The 16,117-nt window shown below is 31.8% G+C and overlaps 1 protein-coding gene across 3 annotated transcripts in view; it reads left to right on the top strand.

Moving 5' to 3' along the window:
* LOC126704603 (4-hydroxy-3-methylbut-2-enyl diphosphate reductase, chloroplastic-like) overlaps window positions 1-16,117 on the top strand; it is a 94,328-nt gene that overhangs the window by 50,473 nt on the left and 27,738 nt on the right. The gene's annotated exons all lie outside the window — the stretch shown is intronic.

Consider the following 16,117-nt stretch of genomic DNA (forward strand, 5'->3'; position numbering starts at 1 on the left):
GATATAAACTAGCATTTAACCTGTGCAATGCGCGGAAACATTGTACACATTTAAAATATCATCAACTTGACATAACAATACAATAAAATACATCAAAATTAATCCAGATAATGTAGTACATCCATTCATTTTATAGAACAATTAAATTGTACTAATTGAGATACAAAATTTAAAGAAAAAGAATTTAGTTTAAAAGTAAATTAATTTTAAATTTAAAAAATTAAAAACAATCGTCATAAACAACGTAAACAATGATCTTAGCATTGTTTGCAAACTTGTGGAAAAGGGGTATTTGATCCAAACCTAATCCACAGCGTATATTGTGAGTTCTTGGTTCATGATAGGCAATATCAGCATGCAAATCTACAAAATCACCTCCACAAAAACAGAAAATGAGAGAGTTTAAAATGAATGATTACGTAGTAATCATAATTATTCTATTTAGGTGGAGAAGAATTTTAGATGCAATTAACCTCCAGCTTTAAGTCTATAAAAATTATGTTGGAGAATTTTAATATTAATCAATTAAAATGAATAAATATTACAACATTAAATGTAAAGATGTGGGAGTGAATATGGAAGATGAAGAGTTAGTGAAAATGTTTAATCCCACATTGAAAAAGAAAGAAAATATTTTGTTCTTTTTAATTGTGGTGATTAATGGGCTAATTATCTCACCATTAATTGTGTAACTCTAGTTCATCAGATTAATATCCAATAATTAATCTTGTAACACCCACTACATTAGAATAATTGACCTAATTAATTAGATTAATTTGGGTAGTAATTTCGTGAGGCCCATTGAACCTATATATAAACTCATTCAAAGAGGTTCTTGGCAAGGAAGGGTGTTCTTTCTGGTGGAGCTTTGGGCTTGAATACTTTGTGCAAAGGTTGTTCTAGCCATACGACACTTGTTAAGCTGTTGTATCCTGAAGGAGACAAGTCAAAGAAGGTCTGCACCGGTTACAAAGTTTAGCCAACCAAGGGCTTGAATCTCCTGAAAGAGAGCGAGTGTCGCACCTCAGTCTAAATAGTGTTGTGTAATTTTTTTCTTTAAATTAATAATATTCAAAAGTATTATTCAGTTTCTTGTTGTGTTATTTCCATTATTATTGTGTTTTCCCCAACAAATTGCAAAATCATAAATGCAATACAAAACAAACATCAATTGATTTGATCTATTTGTAATAAAAATAGAATGAAGTATTTACGTCTACACTATGCTCTACTTACATCTAGAACAACAATAACATTTTGTTCATAGCATTTATTTATTTGTAGCATGGGTTCTTGGTTTATGATAGGCAATGTGGGCATGTAAGATATACTTAGGTGCAGGAAAATCTGCAAAATCACCTAAACAAACACCAAAAGAGAAAAAAGAAAAGAAAAGAAGGAAAAGAGAGAGTTTAAAATGAACAAAGACACAGAGAAAATGATAAGATGGAAAGAATGACATTAACACATTGAGATGTAAGCAAGATCTACCTTAAAAAACCATATCCATAACTACAATTAAGCAAGCAACATTAGGTAAAAATTACAACTGAGTTCAAAATTGGAATCACAAATATTACATCACTTGAATTTCATGTTGATATAAGTCTTAGGATGCTTGGAATATCCTATGACAAAACCAAAAATTTAATGAAAAATATGGTTTAATAAACTAAAACAAATCCTCCAACAATTATAAAACCATAACCTAAATATAGAATATTAAATCTCTCATAATCTGAAAGAAAACAAAAAATTAAGTAAATAACAAAAGGGTACGACGGAACGAAATTGAGAACCGGTTACCTTTGCTTCTCTTTTTAATTCTTAGCACCAAATAAATTGCCAATCTAATTTTAAGAATGGAATACAATTTTAAAAAACTATAAAACTGAGCATTGTAAACAATCAAATCAACAGTTAAAAATATCTTAAGAAATAAATCTCTATCAAAACCTAAAAGTAATTAACATTTTACTTTCAAATTTCACAGTTTTAACTAAGTGACAAATCCTTTAGATTTTTTTTCAAATAGAACCACTTAGGATAAACAAATGTAGTCAAATGTATTCAGTAAATTGTATCAATAGGATCAAGTTTCCAAATCAAAGTAACAGGTGACAGAACCACTCAGGTTTATGAAATTTCTTTTATTAATATATATGAAAATTATAGCTTCTTCTAAACTATTTATTCATAACCAATTCAGAAGCGAGCATAATAGTTAGTATTACCTAAATATAGTCTTCTCGTTCTTCTTCTATCCATCTTTCAAAACCATATCTTGGATCTGGTGTGGCAATAACATATTTGAGTCACTGATCTCTTTCAAATTAGAACAAATTTCAATTCCCTTGTCCAATACAGCGAACTTAGAATGATTTTTTTGCTTCCTAGATCTTCTAGTAACCTTTGTTGGACATGCTTTTGATTCTCTCATCTACTCTTTGCTATCTAGGCATATTGAAAAATTAATAATGGATAACAAGAAAAAATACTCAATATCAAAGCATCATAAATAAGGGAGGGTGGGAAATAACTGCATCAAGCTTTTTCTCCTTAAAAAAAAAAAAATATATATATATATATATATTTATATCTAAAGGGCTAAATTCACCTTTGCATTTGTGTTTAACCATTGTCATTCCACAGTTGCCACATTGCAATGAATTTTCAATGTTAGACATGAAAACAACGTCTATGGAAATTTAGAAGCACTACCAAAAGGCAAGCATAAACAGAGAAACCAAGATTTTGAATAAAAAATTTAACAAAAACCAAAAGATCAAAGATACCCATTGAGAAAAAAAAAGATTTAATAATACTAACCACAGATCAGAATTTGGATTTCCAAAAGACACAAATTCAAAATAACCATTCCCAAAAATACTCTTTGCTCCCTATGCAAATAGGAAATGCCTGTTAACTTACTGTTACATTAAGCGGAATAACGTGTTTTTACTTTTATAAATGCATTTCAATGGAATTTTCAACTAGTGCATTGGTTTAGATTCATACAGTATAATTTTTCGTTTTTTTAACTATACATGTGGTATAAGTTTAAGTGGATATTTATCCTACGTGGCATAACATGAGACATTTTAATAAACAATCAGCTTAACTGTTAGCATTATAACAAGGGGGGCATTATTAAATCAATTTGGTTGCTTCCCTTTATATCTATAGCTCTGTATCTTTCACTTTTCAAAATTTTGAAATATGTAGCAAAAACATGCATGTGAAGAATTTGGGTAGAAGCAAAAAAAGAAAAAGAAAAAAAGAAGCTTGTAATGTTGAATGCTCATAGGACCAAGACTAAACTGGTTTAAAATGTAAATTCAATGTTCAGCAAGCATTTAAAATAATATATATATCCATTAAAAGCAAAGTCTATTTGTAAATAATCTGCATATCAATAATCATGAACATATATAAAACTGATTTAGGAGTAAGCATTGGTTTAAGAAAATAACTCACTCGAAAAAGATAGATTGTGGATAGGAATTTCAAAGACATTTCCTAAAGACATCATCTCTCAACAGAAGCTTAAATATGAAAATATTTAACCAATAAACTAACATGTGCCAGAAAATCAAATGGCATTCAAGATGATTAGTGTTAACTTCTATAAGATTAACAGAATGCAACATCTGTATCTTAGAATTGAATAATACCAAAGATTGGCACACATATAGCACATTAAAAAACACACATACATAGGAGAAAAAGGCAATAGATCATTTACTCAAAAAACTCAAATGTCAAACACTTAAAAGCAACAAAAGAAACACCACAAATTTATGCATAAAGCCATGCCTATATAACTTTTAAATCATCCAAATGTAGCAATATTTGAAGCAATTTTAAGGGTTTTTTTTCCTTCTCAGTGGCTCTCATGCATCATCTTCTTCTTCTTCTTCTTCTTCTTCTTTTTTGTTTTTGTTTGTCCTTTTCAAATCTATTAATCATTCTGCAACATGAAAATCACAATCAATATATATACATCTACCACCGTACACCCTTGGTGTGATGATCACTCTACAAGTATAAGTGCTTGTGGGGTGTGGGGGGTATGAGTCAGGGTTCAAGTCTTTAAGAGGGAGCTTCACACACATATACACTTAGATTAGGCTAGAGTAGAATTTCTATCTTGTATATAAAAATTAAAAAAAAAAAAAAAAAAAAAAAGTATACATCTCATCAAGCACAAATAACATATTTGTTAATATTCTACTTGTGAATTGAAAATAGTCCCAAGTTTACTACTGTTAAGGACATATTTTATGTAATTGGCTAATCCTTTGACAAAATGCACTTTACTTGTAATTGGATAAATCTAGGATGGATTTAGTACTTCAAGAAACAAGAGTTCAAGTCAAGTATTAAATCCATGAAGATTGGACCAAGAAATAAATGAAGAAAACTGTTCATTAAAAGTTGACAAATACCTCGACAGAAACAGTATCTATCGAGATTTAAGAACGAAGCTCAACAGAAGCTAAATATGTCAAGATCTATGAAATCAAAATTTCCAGATCTGATTTTTGGCTCATGCTGACATGTATGTGTAGGGTTTCTTTTCTCACTACCCTAGACATATATAAAGCTTATTTTTAAAGGCCATTATACATAGAGAACACATGCAAAACGTGACCTAGTGTCTTATTCTCTCTACAAGAAGTTACTGCGTTTTTTGCACCTTAGGGTTTTGTAACCAAGTACTTCTTGATCTTCATTATTGATGAAGTGAAGAACTTTGCAGCCAACAGCATCTTCAAGTTGCTGGAGTTAGTCGCGTACTGGGATCCGTGCAAAAGGGCAGTGTTTATATATTGAAGAGTTTAGAGGTTTTGAATCGGTAAAAGGTTTCTGCTGTAAGTTCATCTACGGGGATTGTAGAATCTAAGGACAAAAGGTTTTGTACTAGATCTGAAACTTCTCTTTACTACAGTGAATTGCTTTTCGAGAAGGTTTACCCCCAGGTTTTTTATTGTGAAACTAGTTTTTTTATTAGTTTTCCTAGGTCATTATATCTTGTCTTATTTACTATTCTACTGTGCATGATATTGACATGAACAAGGTTATTCATAATAAATCTAATTAACAGATTGGGTTTAAAACTTGTTAATTCTATCAACCGGTCGAGCTCTAAATTTCCCAATAAGTGGTATCAGAACGGGTACACTCTGGATTAAATTCCTGAGTGTGATCCTAGACACCCGTTGTCATGGATAGTGGACAATCTCTTTTGATTCCTCCTTTATTTGATGACACTAATTATGCATACTGGGAAGTTCGTATGAAAGTTTTTTTGCGGGCTCTAGATGAAAAAGTATGACAAGCTGTTGAAGTTGGCTTGATTAAGCCAAAGGAAGCACTGATGGATTGGGATAAAGTAAAGATCAAAGCATTAAATTTCAACAGTAGGGCTTTGAATGCTCTGTTTAGTGGTGTGACCAATGAGGAATTCAAGAAAATATCATCCACGAAAATTGCTACAGAAGCATGGGCCATTCTTGAGACCACCTATGAAGGTACCAAGGCAATAAAGACTGTGAAGTTTCAAAGACTCACTAGTAGTTTTGAAGAAATAAGGATGGAGCAGGATGAGACCTTTGATGAGTTCTATGCTAAACTCAATGATATTGTGAATTCTGCCTTCAATCTTGGAGAATCTATTGCAAAATCCAAAATTGTTAGGAAAATCCTTAGGTCCCTACCTGAAAGATTCCATGCCAAAATCACTGTCATTGAAGAAGTGAAGGACATTGATCAAATTCCTTTAATTGAGCTTGTAGGGAACCTTCCTATGAGATGGGATTAGGTTGTTAGGTTCTAAAGACTTAGAATTAATGTATTTAGAATTCTAATTTGTATTGTTGGCAAATCATGATCAAAACAGGGTGTTTAGTCTTGTTTAGACTTGCTCAAAGTTGTGCCTTTTTTGTAAAGTTAGAATCGAGCTGATGCAGAAGTTACTATGCATCTCGGCCTTGCTCGATCGATCGAAGCTTAGGCTGGATCGATCGAATTTCGAGTTAGATGCGTTTTTCTGTAGAAAGTTCAACTCAGCCCTAGCTCATTAAAATGTTTTAGGGTTTTATGTTTTGCCCTAGGTATATAAGGCAAACCCTAGCCACATTTTAGAGGTTGCTCATATTGCTGTTTGTGTGAATCTCTTGTGAGATCTGTGAGGAGCTTTCCTTCACACAAGCTTAGGATTATCAAGAAGGAGATTTCTTCAAGAACTTGATGATCATTCAGTTGCTGCAATAAAAGCTTAAAGATACATAAGCGGGTGTGCTTGTACTTGCTGGAGAATCCAAGAAAGACGGAGTCCGTGGTCTCGGAGCTTGCACGTGGTCGTGTCAGTAAGTTTCTACTGGTGGGTAGCAATAGGATGTTAGTGGTCTAAGTCCTGTTAAACAACTTCGATTCTTTCATAGTGGATTCAGGTTTATCTTGCGGATAGTTAGGTTAAATCCTCCTCAGGTTTTTACCGGTTTGGTATCCTGGTGATCATATCATTGTGTTATTTATCTTTCTGCTGCTTTGCATGATATGATTGTTTGATTGTGATAACCTAGATTTGGAATTTGGACTAAGTAACAACTTCGCTAATTACCTAGGTTAATTCAATTGTGGTTTTAAGGGGTCTAAAAACTATCATAGTTAAAATGGGAAAAGGTGGAAAGAGTAGGAACATGGCTCTTAAGGGTATAGAGGAAGAGATTGTGACTTTGAAGATTAAGATGAAAGCGAAGATGAAGATGAAGATGATGATGAGGATGAGGATCTAACCTTCATAGCTAATGAGATTATCAAGCTTCTTCAATATAGGAAAAAGGAAAAGGACAAACCTCCTCAGAAATCTAAATCCTCTAGGAAGGGCAAGAATGAGAAACCCCTCATCTAGTGCCATGAGTGCAAAGGTTTTGGTCACATGAGGATAGAGTGTCCAAACTATCTTATGAAGGAAAAGACCAAGAATTCAAAAGGTAAAGGGTTGGTTGAGGAGCTTAATGAGGTAAAAACTGAAAAAGCTAAACTGTTAGTCAAACTAGACGAGACTACAAGGTTAGTTGAGACTCTTGTTATGGAGAACACCTTATTAGAAGAGAAGGTCAAGAATCTCGAGATTGAGCTTAGTCAAGCTAGAACTCAAATAAAGAGGATGTCTAGTGCAAAGCTTGATGAGGTATTAAGTGCTCAAAAGCCTAGTTCTAATAAGACTAGCTTAGGATATGTTGTTTCCTTCGGACCCTCCTCTTCCACAGCTTCTGGATCAAAGACTGTCTTTGTGCCCCAATCTGAGAAAGGTGATAAAGGTATGAAATCCATAACTGATTTGTATAATTCTAAATCCTTTGTTAGACCTCATTCTAGGAAGTCTAGTAGTCTTAAAAGTGCTCATGTTTGTCACCATTGTGGTGTTTTTGGACACATTTGTCCTAATTGCTTTAAGTTGTATCCTCAAAAGCAAGTATCCAAATGGTCACAGGTTCCCTCTCAAGGTTCAACACTTTTGTTTGGAGAGTTATTAAAAGTTTTGAGCATTTTAACTCAATTTCAGGAGAATTCTAATTCTTCTTTGTCCTTTAGTAGACATACTAGGACACGTGTCTTTTCATCTTCATGGCCAAAGACTCGTGTTGTGTGGGTGAGAAAGAAGCTTAAGACTTAATTGTCTTTTCTATTGTCCTCTACTTTAATTTTTTCTATTTAAAATAGGACTCTCTTTGCTTGATTTCTTATTTGCTTTAGGAATCATTCTTTCATGCAACTGCATCTTTCTTTCATGCTTTCCTGTTGTTTGTCTATTTTTGTTTGATTATTTTTTTTTTATTTGTTTTGTTTGTTTTTCAAAATAAAAAGAAAAAGAAAAAAAAAGAAAAACGAAAAACAGTGTGTGTTTGTGTATATTAGTACTTATGTACCTTGGATGGCCATTGAAACAAAGTTTTCTAAATTTTGTATCTCTTGTAACTTAGATAAGCATCTCAATGCACAACTAAGCAAGTGAGTTTTGTGGCTCGTGTTTGTGATAAGTATGATTAAGATTATCTCTTATATCTTAACACTCATATCACTCTTTTTGACGGGAAGGGCTAGAAAATCCTAAGAGAAAGGCATAAATAACCATCTCACCACTAAAGCCCGCCAATCATGTATAACATCTGTGTGCTTCGGTATAGCAAAATTGTGATGTTTTTGGCTTACATAATTGGGTATTTCTTTTCTTCTCTCTCTTATATGCCCATGCATGATATGTTCAAAATGAAAACATGCAAAGAAAAACAAAAGAAAAAAAATCAAAATGCTTTCAAATATGGTAGCAAGCATATTTCTAGGAGATATGGGAGTTATAGGATGAACCTCGAAGGTGATAGTCCCCATCAAGCAGTTATGATTGTGTGTGAGTGTATTTGATTCTCTCTAGTCTAAAATCTTCATAATATGAGACACTTATACACTCTTGCTTTGTTTTACACATAACACGCAAATTCTTTGCTACTTTTGATACATGTGCAGGTATAATGTGATTTCGTCATTACAGGGAATACATGTGTTAATATATGCTCACTAAACTGTCTTAACTTGTTTTTGAAATATAAAATTGGTTAGACTTGTTTAGTTTGTGTGCGTGTTTTTGGATTTATGGTTGCTTTGCTTATATGTTGAGAGATGTTTTGAGAGCTTAACATGTTGATTGGATCTTTGTTTGAGTAGCTTGCTTGTTGCATTCATCTCTTTGTCTTTTTCCCTTCTTAAAAAACTCCTTTTCTTCAAGCTTGACAACTTCTTGACAGAGCCTCGACAAATACATTTCTATCGAGCCCTTCTTTCTCCTTTCTTGATAGATCTCGATAGATCCTCAATCCATCGAGATTTTTGGGTTTCTCCTCAATAGATTCCCAACAGATTCTTCAATCCATCGAGCCATATTTCTGAACCTTCTATTTGCCCGATAGCTTTTCAACAGATACTCGATCCATCAAGGTGTGTTTTGTCGTCGACAGATCCTCAACAACACCTTAACAGATTCATTTCTGTCGAGATTTAGTGCTTGACAGATCTCAATAGATACCTCGATCCATCGAGCTGCATTTTCTATTTAAAGCTGAGGCGTGAATCAGATCTCACTTTTTCACTTCTCTTTCAACAAAAAACACTTCTCTCTCGCCCCAAACCTCTATCTCTCACTCAAATCTCCTAACCCACTCCTTTTTCGGCCTAGATCAAGTTTCAATCCTCTAGTAAGTTTTCTTAAACCCTCATTTTTTATTTTTCATGCATTTATATGGATTCCTTGTGCCCCCTTGATCATCTTAGATCATCTTTATGTTTCTTGGGTGAAGCTTTATAGTTTCTTGTACACTTTGTCAATCATGACAAAAAGGGGGAGAAAATATGGTTTCTTTTTAAGATTCTACATGTTGGGGGAGAAATACATGCCTTTGTAAGGGGGAGTTGTGTTTCATCTTGTTAGAGGGAGTGTTTACTTCCATGTTGTTTTAGGAGATTTTCTTTTAGCTTCTTGTACACCGGTCTTGTGACCATTTTTACATACATTGTGCTTATCTTTAATATATATATATATATATATATATATGATGTATGTCTTCTTCACCTCTCTTTACATGTGTTGTTTCTTCTCTATCTTTATACACATGTTTCTTTATGTATGCAATCTTTATTTCTGTTTCTCACATGATGCCTTGATGAGTTTTGTTTAAGTGTTTCAGAAATACAAGTTGTGAAAGTCTATCTTGCCATGAACTCTCTTCTTGCAAAGTTTTTCAAGAGTTTGTAGTATGGATAGATTTGTTTTGTAATACAACTAGTGGTTATAAGTTAAGTAATTTAAGACTTCTCTCATGATTAGTTGTTTTGTTGTGGTTTTGTCACGGATTGGCAAAGGGGGAGATTGTTAAGGGCATATTTTATGTAATTAGCTAATCCTTTAACAAAATGCACTTTACTTGTAATTGGGTAGATCTAGGATGAGTTTAATACTTCAAGAAACAAGAGTTCAAGTCAAGTATTAAAGCCATGAAGATTGGACCAATAAACAAGTGAAGAAAAACTGTTCATTAAAGCTCGACAGATACCTTGACAGAAATAGTATCCACTGAGATTTAAGAACGAAGCTCAACAGAAGCTCGATAGAAGCTTAATTTGTTGAGATCTACGAAATCAAAATTTCCAAATCTGATTTTCGGCTCATGCTGACATGTATGTGTAGGGTTTCTTTTTTCACAATCCTAGACATATATTAGACTTATTTTAAAGGCCGTTATACATAGAGAACACGTGCAAAAAGTGACCTAGTGCCTTATTCTCTTTACAAGAAGTTACTGCGGCTTTTGCGCCTTAGGGTTTTGTAACCAAGTACTTCTTGATCTTCATTGTTGATGAAGTGAAGAACTTTGTAACCAACAACATCTTCAAGTTGCTGGAGTTAATCACGTACTAGGATTCGTGCAAAAGGGTAGCGTTCATATATTGAAGAGTTCAGAGGTTCTGAAGTGGTAGAAGGTTTTTGTTGTAAGTTCATCTATAGGGATTGTAGAGTCTAGGGACAAAGGTTTTGTACTAAATTTAAAACTTCTCTTTACTATAGTGAATTGCTTTTCGGGAAGGTTTCCCCCCAGCTTTTTTACTGTAAAACTAGTTTGTTTCATTAGTTTTCCTAGGTCATCATAACTTGTCTTATTTACTATTCTGTTGTGCATAATATTGACATGATATTGATGTTTGTTTGTTGTAACAAGGTTTATTCATAATAAATCTAATTAATAACTTAGGTTTAAAACTTGTTAATTCTACTAACCGGGGTCTAAATTTCCCAACAACTACCAACAACGTAGGAGTTATAGACGTAACTGGAAATTGTGCTAACTTCCATAAATATATGTATCTTTGCCTAAAAAAGTCTGTGATTCCCACACCCAAAAAAAAAAAAAAAAAAATTCCAGGTTATCTTAGACTTAGACTACAAAAAATCTAATTCCATCCAAACCAAGAAAAGAAGACAAACTGTACTTCATCCAAAAATGTTTTCTATAAAGAACATTATACTTTTAAATTTCAAAGTCCAACAATTTCAATCCCCCTTACAAATAACAAAATGGGTAAGAGGGAAAACAAATATCAAGATTTAAAGTGAAATGATTAAGTTGAAAGGATTAAGTTGAAAGGATTACTAACCATTAAAACTCATGTAGGATTTCATTTGGTGGGTGTTTCCTTTGATTTCAATAGATAGAGAGGAAAAGGGTTATGAGTCGAAATTTCTAAATTGACAACAAACCATAATTGAAGAGAATATTAGGAACATAAACTAATACTTCAACCTCTGCTTCTGCTTTGATAAAATTAGAGGCTATAGATTGTAGAAAGATTCCACATCATCTCTATAGAGAAAGAAATTGAATGATTTAAATCCAAAAGAGACGAATGCAAAACAAACCCACTACTGAAAACACTGAATAAAAATAGTCACATATCAGAATTCTGAACTGGTTATTATTTTTTTTTTTTCACTTTTTTTTTATATTGAGAAACTTGTAATCAATGTTTTAATGAACCTGAAACCTAGTAAGCATTCCTTTTCTTTACAATGAAAACTCCAAAAAAAAAAAAAAAAAATCAATTGTAGCAATCTATAAAACATAACAAAAGCAAATATAATTTAATAGGCTTATTGTAAATCAAATCGAGAAAGAAAAATTTTGAGAGAAATAAAAAAAAAATCAAATCAAAACCAAAGCATCCAAAGAAAGAGAATAAACGGCTGGGTTTTAATTCAAATTCGAATAAGAAAAAGTGCTGGTGAGAAGTTCTAGGAAAATTAGTGCGTACCTTCTGAATACACCGTTGATGGGGGCAGATATAGGGTTGAGAACGATTAGAGCATAAATTAAGATGAAATTGAAACGATGGATTGAAGGGAATTGTTTTTTTTTTTTTTTTTTGGTCTATGTTTAGTTCCGTCAAACTCTATTCTCTTCCTCTTTCTCCGTATAGCAAGCAAGTTTATTTTCTTTTTCATTTTTTCATTTTTTTTTTTTAGGAACAAGCAAACAAATCTCTTGATTGCAATTTAAGTGGTTAATTATTTATTTATAATGAGAGGCTTTTAATTTTTATTTATTTATTTATTTATAATGAGAGGCTTTCTTATAGATATTATAGATATAATAGATAAATGATATGATATGATATTTTGATTGATGATTGATTCATAGCAGGTCGGTCTTGTGGGATCAATAATAAATAAGTAATGCCTTCTATTCTTTTCTTTTTTTCTTTTTTTTTTTTTAGGGCAAATTACAACTTATTCACTTGTAGTTGGGTCAAAATTTAAGTTGCCAAATGCGGTTTGAAATTTGACACTTTACCCACCTGAGGTTTGATCGAAATTTAAGTTGTCTACCTTTGGCTTGAAATCTCATGATACAAGAATTTAGCTAGATTGTTTTTTTATCTTATTTGATCTTGTATTTTTATATTTTGTGTTTTAAATGAAAGAGACATAAAAGTGAAGGAAAATTACATATTTAACTATGTTTTTAACAGAAGTGGGTTTTGGAACTCTAACTGAGCTAACCTCGGGTGAGTAAAGTGTCAAATTTCAAATTACAGATAAACAACTTAAATTTCGGCCAAACCACAAATAAGTAAGTTGTAATTTTCCTTAGATTTTAAGCATGGGAATGTATCTTTGGCTCAACTCATCCAATGGAAAGCACTACTTTCTTTAACAATAGAGTAAAGCTATCGACACACATTATTTATATGGCAGTGAGTGCCTAATAAAAGTGGCTTGACTAATTGATTCCCCATATAAAAAAACAAATTGGTGGTGTGATGGGAGCATATGATTCTTTGAAGACATTCACGAAAGGGAAAGTAGGGCATTGTTGAATTTGTCATCTTTCTTGACAGTGAACCCTGCTTGTTGAACTTGAAAGTAGGTTTAATACACCTACTTTCACCTGCTATAAAATAGTGTATCCCTTGTTGAATATCTAGCAAAAATTAATTTCTACTTGCTTATCATTGCTTTATAGAATTGTTTTGGGTGATATGCTAATTTTCTTTTTTTGAAGTATTGTGATCTGCTACTTTAGATTTTAATTTGGGTAAAAAACTCAAATATTAAGTTTCCGTTTGGGAAAAACTGGAAATTTAAGCTTATTTGCAATTTTAGCTTATTTTAGCTATTATTCATGGATCTCACTGTACTTTTTGATACTATTCATGGATCCTACTGTGCTGTTCAGTTAACTTTTACTTTTATCTACAGTACTTTTAGCAAAAAGTTTTCAATTTCAGATAAATAAGCTATTCCCAAACACACACTAAAGATTCAAAATCTGTCTCCTCTACCCATCTGGATTCAATATTAAGATAGGAAAGCAAGGCCATCTTTATGATTTGGATTAAAGAATAATGAAATTTTAAATATTGGTTTAATGTTATATTCATCTTTATGTAACACTAGTCGTAGACCCACGCGTTGCGCGTGATAATATTATCGTTTTAGTTATTATTGGTTAATAGTTGGTTTTTCATTTTCTTTCAAGTTAATATATTGACTTTAAAAAAATATACAATCTAATATATTAATTCAACAACAAGAATAATAATAATGTTGATTAAAAAAATATGAGAAGGAAAAAAGTAAAAATAAAAGATATAACAATAAACACCAAATTAATTATCTCTAAATAAATACCAAATTATTTAAATCATATTATGTAATATTATAATATTACATTCTTATATACTATCTTTAATTCTTTACAATGCAATATGATAAAATTTAACAACCAAAGTGGGAAAAAAAAAAAAAAAAAACAATTAAATTGCATCAACCTAAAGTAGAGTTCTAAAAAACACAAAAAATTTCTCAACCTAAAGCAGAGATGCAATATATATATATATATATATATATATATCACCAAAAATTGAGAGAGAAAGAGAGGGAAATAAGTTTTTTTTTGTGAAAAAAATTATGCATATAATGAAAAAGAGAAAGTCAAATTTATATTAAAAGGATAACAATAAGAAGAAACAAAATAAAGGGAAAGATGAAGAGTGATATTAAGAGAGAGGGTAGTGGGGAGATGAAAATGTAAAGGGAAAGAGAAAGGTTGGAGAAAGTGTAAATGTTAAAAAAGTGAGTACAATTTAATTTATTTAAATTTAAATAAAAAATTATATGTTTAATTAAAAAAAAGAAAATATAAATAAGTTAATTATATGGAGGATGTGATTGATTTTAAATATTGAATAAAATAAGATGAAAAGATTAAAAAAGTAAAAGTATAATATATATATATATATATATATATAACAATAAACACCAAATTACCCAAATCATGTTATGTAATAGAATAATATATATTATATTCTTATATATTATCTTTTTTAATTTTTTTATATCGCAATAGTATAATATTTAACAATCAAATAGAACAAAAAAACTTAAAACACAAAACTAAATCATACCAACCCAACATAGAGTTATAACAAACACAAAAATTGATCAACTTAAGCAGAGATGTAGGAAAAAAAACTACTCCAAAAATTATTGTGTGTGAGAGAGAGAGAGAGAGAGAGAGAGGGAGAGAGAGAAACAACCTTTCTATGATGGAAAACTATGCAAAGAATGGAAGAGAGAATAACAAATTTATAGAAGATGGTGTGAATATGAAGAAACAAAATAAAGGAAGATAAATAGTGATATTAAGGTTGAGGGTAGTGGGGAGATAAAAAGATAAGATAGGGAAAGATGAAAAGAAACTTTTCTGTGATGGAAAATTATGCGAAGAATGGAAGAAAGAATAACAAATTTATAAAAGATGATGTGAATATGAATAGACAAAATAAAGGAAGATGAATGGATAGATGAATAGTAACATTAAGGTTTAGGGTAGTGGGGAGATGAAAAGGTAAGGGAGGGAAAGATGAAGAGACAAAATAAAGAAAGATGAAAAGTGAAATTAAGGTTGAGGGTAGTGGGGAGATGAAAAGGTAAAGGCATGAGAGAGGTTCGAGAAAGTGCAATTATTAAAAAAAAAGTAAATGTTAAAAAACAATTATAGGAAAATTGGAAAGAAAAAAGATAATGACGTGGATGCTGATGTGGCTCAACGTGAGCACAGTAACATTAAACGTTATGCTTCAGCTTTTAGTAATATATAGATATAGATTGCTTTTGCTTTTTTTTTTTTTTTTTTCTTTTTATAAAGTGAAAGATGCAACTAAAAGATACTCTGCTTGAGAGAGAGAGAGAGGACCTTGGATACTACTAATAATGTAGCCTCTTGCCTTGCAATTCACATAATGCTCACCTTTCACAAATTTCACTTCATCTTCCTGATTTTCCTTTTATAAAAACAAAAGGCGAAAGCAGCGTTACATAAACTTTTCAGCTAATAATTTTTGTCACTCTTCAAAGTGACTTTAGACTTTAGAGATAAGGAAACCTTTCAATCATCCATCTGGACTTTCCCTTCCCCACAGTCTCTCTCCCTTAGGGAAAAAAAAAAAAAAATCTACCCAAGTTTAAGTGCCCTGAGGGATGTGGAAGTTTTACGTCCCAATCAAGAATTGGCAGAGATGCTTCAATAGTTGCAGATGGGGGATGGATGTAAGCTACAAGACCCATTGCCAACAACTAATTGAGAAAAGTAGTTGATCTGTTGTGCTATGCATTGTTGAATTAAGAGATGAAAAAGAAAGAATTAGAACTTCCCTAAAGAAGTGCAAAATGCTAGCTCACTTGATGTCCATGAGGAACATCTTAACACACACACACAGGAGAAAAATCATAATTCTAGTACAACAAAGTTGTTGAAATTCGTGACTTTTAGTTCTTGGCTCTGTATAACTTGCCCCGCTTACCATATTATGGAAAGTGATGGTCCTTTTTTTTTTTTTTTTTTTTTCTTTTTTCTCTGAGGATGTTAGAGCATGTTTCACAAGCATGCTGAAATATAATTGGTATGTAATTACAGACCTTTATTGATGGCCTTATAGTTAACTTCTCAAACTTTGCACAATCTTGAGTTCTTCCCCATTGTCATTTACTAGGGCCACTTCT

Source organism: Quercus robur, chromosome 11 (genome assembly GCF_932294415.1).
Source record: "Quercus robur chromosome 11, dhQueRobu3.1, whole genome shotgun sequence".
Lineage (NCBI taxonomy): Eukaryota > Viridiplantae > Streptophyta > Magnoliopsida > Fagales > Fagaceae > Quercus > Quercus robur.